This window comes from Wasmannia auropunctata, unplaced genomic scaffold, assembly GCF_000956235.1.
Source record: "Wasmannia auropunctata unplaced genomic scaffold, wasmannia.A_1.0 LD336111.1, whole genome shotgun sequence".
Lineage (NCBI taxonomy): Eukaryota > Metazoa > Arthropoda > Insecta > Hymenoptera > Formicidae > Wasmannia > Wasmannia auropunctata.
The window spans coordinates 923,918-930,538 of NW_012026779.1; the positions used below are offsets into that span (position 1 = coordinate 923,918).

The window sequence follows — 6,621 nt, forward strand, 5'->3', positions numbered from 1 at the left end:
ATTTAAACACAAAATCGTGGTAGATTCTTTTCACATTTCTTTTAAATATTGCTGCAAAATTATTAAAATAATGTTGCAAATCTATATTTTAACAATGTTTCTGAAGCATTGCATTGCAATATGTAATGTTGCAACTTTACTGCAATATTGCTGCAAGCTTCTGTGCTGTATGGGAATAGATCATGTTTTTTAGACATATTGTATATTGTAATTCATTTGTATTATATCTTGCGAATAGTTAATTTTATTTAAAACTGCATTTTTATAGTTACCATCCGTGTTTGATTATTTAAAGTGATGGTAAAACAGTTGGAAAAAAATGTAATTTTGTGGCAATATATATGATATAGTATTATATAAGTATTCATATACTTATTTATAAAGCACTTATATAATAAAAATCTTAATTTTAATAATGCATTATTCAAAGAAATTGCAAATTTATGTTAAAAGTCGATAACATATATATATCGTCGCTCTGCAATTTTCTACAATTCTCTGCCCTCCGGGTCCTTTGACTGGCACGAAAATTTATCCAGGGCTGTCGGTCTTTAAGAGTATCTCGTAGAATGTCAATGCTATCGATTACTGAATCCCTGTCCAGCTGGCTCCTCCACCACGCAGGAATAAAAAAATTAATAGCTCAAAATTAAGAGCTATTTATGAGCTTTCAAACCCCGCAAGTTAAAATTTTTTTAAGAGCTCGACTGCGTTAGCAGGAATTTTAATATAAAGGTGGGCCGAAGGCTGAGTAGACATCCACTCAGTCCCCTCCACCCCTTACAATTAACAGCAGGGAATTGATCATGGGCGCATAGGAGTTTTTTATGAGCTCTTAAATCAGTGTATAGTTTTGATTTTGAAGCTTTATCCCTTATTCTCGAAACAATCCCAAAACTAGTTTAAGCAGCTCAAGAGATAATACTCAGACAAAAAAGCATTAAATCTATTTAAATCTACAATTTTATTTAACCATATACTTCCAACATTAATGTGCGACAAAAATATATAACGGTACATTTTATTTTTTAGCAATAATTCCTTAGCAGCTGGAAAATCCCTTACGTTTGCTGATCAAGAAAGAACTGTGCTTAAAAATCGATAAATAAATTATTTCATACTGGAAAGTTATCTGTTGATTTACAAGCTCTCAAAATATGCATAAATCGATTTTCGATCTGCAACCCCTTGGCAGGGAAATCACCTCTTACGTTCGGCGATTAAGAGAGAACTGTGCTTAAATATCGATAAATAAATTATTTCCTGACGGAAAGTCATTTGGAGATTATATTGGATCATATGAAGCAAAAGCTTGGCGTGCCCGGATTGTATTAATTAATGAGATATATGTATATATTGGACACGCTAAGTTTTTGCTTCATATGATTCAATATGATCTCCAAATTACTTTCCAATATGAAGTAATTTATTTATTGATATTTAAGCACAGTTCCCTCTCAATCGCCAAACGTAAGGGGTAGTTTCCTTGCTAAGGGGTTACTGCTAAGAAATAAAATATTATATATTTTTGTCGCACATTAATGTTGGAAGTATATGGTTAAATAAAATTGTAGATTTAATGCTTTTTTCTCGGAGTTATCTCTTAAGCTTAAACTAGTTTTGGAGTTGTTTCAAGAATAAGGGATGGAGGATCAAAATCAAAACTGCACTAATTTAAGAGCTCATAAAGAGCTCCTAATTATGCGTCCATGATCAATTTCCTGCTGTTAATTGTAAGGGGCGGGGGGGGTTGAGTGGACGTCCGCTCAGCCCCCCACCTTTATATCAAAATTCCTGCTAACGCAGTCGAGCTTAAAATTTTTAACTTGCGGAGTTTGAAAGCTCATAAATAGCTCTTAATATTGAGCTATTAATTTTTTTATTCCTGCGTGATGGAGGGGCAAGCTGGACAGGGGTGATTATTGATATAAATTTATGATTGTTAATATAAAATATATTCAAATCTAATATTATATGCTATAAAATATGTTCCAATAATTTTTTCATTAATCCAATCGTTTTTTTCATACGGGAATATATTTTAATTATTTAATATAGAGTTTCACTGCATGTGCGTCCGCAGGGGGAGGCAAGAAGGGGCATTTGCCCTCCCATGAAATCAAACGAATATAAAAAAAATTCAGAATTTGCTCTTTTATTTTTACAAATAATAAATATGTTTGTCAAATGCGAAAGAGCTAAAATACAACACAAGTATACAACGTTTGCAGGACATTTGCTTCTCGCGGAAGTAGTCCAGAAAAATTAAATTTTTTCTGCGGAAAAATTAGAAGCTAGCTAAATATTAACATGGACCTTTATTTCGTCGTTCTAAACAATATCTCAAAAGTCCCGATCGATGCGAACCCTGCTTAAAATTTTATCGAAGGTTAAAGATAAAAAAACCAGTTTTTCGCGAATATCTCGAAATCTATTGGTTCTACGGTAAAAATAGTTATTATGAAATTTGTAGATTAGAAAATTATCTACAAAAAAACTTAGATAAGTTATTTTCGTAAGAGCAACTGTTTCCGTGTACTACGGCTTCGAAGTTTAAAAAGTCATGTTCCTGACAATGAGAGGTAAAATGCAATCCTTTCCACTTTAGAGGTAGAATACTAAGCGCGTTTTTTTTTTAATGTAATCTCCCCTGTAGGCCTAAATCCACGATGTTTTTTTTTGAAGAAAAAATAAAAAATTATTATAACTGTTGAGCAATGCAAGCTAATTTTCCTGCAACCACAGTTTACTGCACAGTCTTTGGAGCAATTTTTGTTTGGCTTTTCCAAGTTTAAGGAAATAAATTTCTTTATTAGCAAGAGTACATGCAATTAGAAGTACTAAAAATCAATGTCTTTGCCAACAACAATTATGCTCTTATTTGTATCAGTCTAATAACGACCTCCAAACAGAATAACAGAATTATTATTTGGCTGTTGTTAGTTTTCGACGGACGTGCCTAGTTGATATTTGTAAAAATATTCAAAATTTCGTTATTAAAAAGACTAAAAATGAAATAAATGTGCTTCGTAATTCGTATGCGATAAATCGCTATCGGAAAGTTTTCATTATTTATTCTATTTTCGTACTATGCTTTGCTTAAAATATCATGAGCATAAAATCGAAAACAGGTCTATTGGAACGCATTCTACTTTTAATTATTTCTTTCAGCACTCGCGTCTCTTAAAGTTTTTATTCTATGTTCAACAAAAACAGTTGACCTTTCGATATAGCGATTTACTGCGTACGAAGCATATTTCTTCCATTTTTAGTCTTTTTAATAACGAAATTTTGAATATTTTTACAAAAATTAACTAGGCACGTCCGTCGAAAACTATAAGAATAGCCAAATAATAATTCTGTTATTTTGTTTGGAGATTTAGACTGATACAAATAAGAGCATTGTTGTTGGCAAAGACATTGCTCTTTAGTACTTCTAATAGCATGTACTCTTGCTAATAAAGAAATTTATTTCCTTAAACCTGGAAAAGCCAAATAAAAATTGCTCCAAAGGAGCTGTGAAGTAAATTGTGGCTGCAGGAAAATTAGCTTGCATTGCTGAGCAGTTATAATAATTTTTTATTCTCTCTTCTAAAAAACATCGTGGATTAGGGCTACAAGAGAGATTACATTTTAAAAAATCGCGCTTAGTACTCTAAAGTGGAAAGGAGTGCATTGTACCTCACATTGCCAGAAGCATGACTTTTTAAACTTCGAAGCTGTAGAGTACACGGAAATGAAAATAACTCATCTGAGCTTTTTTATAGAGAATTTTCTAATGTACAAATATCAAAATAACTATTTTTACCGTAGAACCAATAGATTTTGAGATATTTGCGAAAAACTTTTTTTTTAACCTTTGACCTTCTATAAAATTTTAAGCAGGGATTACATCGATGGGGACTTTTGAAATATTGTTTAGAACGACGAAATAAAGATCCATGCTAAAATTCAGCTAGCTGCTAATTTTTCCGCAGATTTGTCATATTTTTGTCTAATTTGCTTGGACTATAGTTCGTATTAAAAATTTGGATCATGCCCCCCTCTAGAAAAAATTCGTGGACAGACGCCCTTGTCCACATGTATATAAAACATTTTATTATATATACAGGATGTTCCAGAATTCCTATTACACACTTCTAGAGGTTGTAGAGGGGATTTACAAGGGGAACGCCAAACATGGCCCCCTCCGATTTGGCTAATAAATTTTATACATATAAGAGTTCACCCCTCCCACTAATTCGTCCTAAAAGAATATGACGCACCTCTCAAGCGTGATAAAAAGCGTTTAAAGATTTTCATGTTGGTAATGTACTTATCGGTAAGAGTGAGTCCGCAACAAGCAGCGTGGCATAACGAGTAAAGCATATATCCGACTGTAATGTTACATGTTGCTGGTTCGAATCTTATTTTTACTAAATTTTTATCTATATTGCATCGTATTATTGTATATTTTTTTATATTTAATCAGAAAATTAATATTTTTATTATAAAATTTATTATATTTAAAATTATATAATTTATTTATATAATATGCTTTAAAAGTTATTAAACTTTATATCATTTTAAGTTATGTCATACAATTTACATTATTAAATCAGATAACGTATACAATTATACAATAAAAGATACCCTTACAAGAATTAGGAACTTCTGCGTAGTCAAAACTCGTTTAAAAAATAAAAAGCAAAAGATAAAAAATAATTTGAAATTTGTTTATTACATAGCAAATAAATTTCAATTTAATAATGTAAATTGTATGACACAATAACTTAAAATGATGTAAAGTTTAATAACATTTAAAGCATATTAAATTAATAAGTTATATAACTTTAAATATAATACATTTTATAACAGAATTATTAATTTTCAGATTAAATATAAAAAATACACATACACAATAATACGATGCAATATAAATGAAAAAAAAATTAATTAAAATAAGATTTAAACAAGCAACATGCAACATTACAGTCAGGCGCCTTACTCGCTATGCCACATATGCTGCTTGTTGTAGACTCACTCTTACTAATGGGTACATTACCAACATGAAAATCTGTAAACACGTTTTTCTTACGAATGCTTGAGAAGTGCGTCGTATCTTTTTAGTACAAATTAGTGGGAGGGGCCAAAGCAAATTTCCTATCGCCTCTTGGTACATCTAATTTGGTCTTTTCGTCTTTGTCGCTGCTATTAAGGGCCGTTCCTAGTTAGCTACGAACTCCGCGTTGACGGTAGCGACGCTATATCGCAATAGAAATTAGAAGCTTTTTGTCGTATATTAGGCCCGTCCTATAATACGTCATATATCGGTGTTTTAAGTTAAAAACCGTGATAATTCTACAGAATAATTGTATGCCAATATCGTAAGCAGTGTAAAATTGATCAATCACAGTCGAATATGAAGAGAATACTCGACAATTAAAGAAAATAACGGACCTACTGTGAAAAGTGTTGACAACGAATTTTGTGTTACGTGCCATTTCGTTATTATGCGCTTAATTGTGAAAATGTCACTTGTCTCATATTTATCAAAGTCGTAAAAATGGATGGAAACTATAGTTATTGTCGAATTTTATACGTAAAAGTATCTTTTCCGTTCCTTTCAACAGCTGTCAAATCGTGAGTTTTCTTGTTTGAATAAGCTTCACTTTACGTGCCTTTTACGATTATTTACTGACTTTCAGGGGGGAAAAGGATAGTTTCCATCAATTTTTACAAGTTTTTTAAAGCGATCCTATTTATTAATTTTATCCAAATCCTCTTTATTTAAAAATGGCACGCAACAAACTTTGTGTCATTTCGCTGTTTTTCGCTTCTGATGTCATGAGTTCAATAAGGAAGGGCCCTTAACGCTCAAGTCTAGTCCTACTTCGAGTGGTGTATCCATTAAATTGGTTTACTCTCCATACATATTGAATCTTGTAAGCATTTTTTCCGCATATTCTTTTTGGTCGATTCATAACTTCCCTTCTTTCATATCTCTCGTAATATTTATACCTAAACATTTAGTGATCATACCGAGATCCTTTATTTCAAAATTCTTTTGTAGATTCTTCTTAAGATCTTCATTTAAGGAACAGATCTTCTTTTAAAAAGAGATCTTAAGAAGAAAATTCTTGTCGATATAAGTGTCTAAGATCTTATTCACTCGTCAAGAACCTTCATGCTTGATAACTGCAATATGCAGAGCACTATATCTAATGTTGACGACATTGACGGTTGCGCCTCGCGATAACAATAGATCCGTTATCTCCAGCTGATTGCTGATTAATCAAACGAGAAAGTACCGATGTCAGTTTGAAGTTACGGCAGATTCAGCAACAACTTCTAACTTACAAAAGTGTCGCAAGATGGAGGGGTGTATTTCCCCTGCCAAAAATGTTCAATTAAAACCGACTATAAAAAAAGTTATCCAAATCGATCGGGATTTCTGCACCGAAAATACGGTATCAAAAAGGATTAAAATCATTCAAATCGGATATAAATCACTTTAGACGGATTAGTATCAGGTGATAGGAATCTATGTCAATTCAAACTTCAACGATTGCTCGTACAAAAAAAGCAATTGGTCGATCCAAAATTTATTGATTGATATATGAATATATCATGTCAAAATTA

At 31.9% G+C, this 6,621-nt stretch overlaps 1 protein-coding gene across 1 annotated transcript in view; it reads left to right on the forward strand.

Moving 5' to 3' along the window:
* Positions 1-6,621, forward strand: part of LOC105450348 — a 16,932-nt gene that overhangs the window by 796 nt on the left and 9,515 nt on the right. The gene's annotated exons all lie outside the window — the stretch shown is intronic.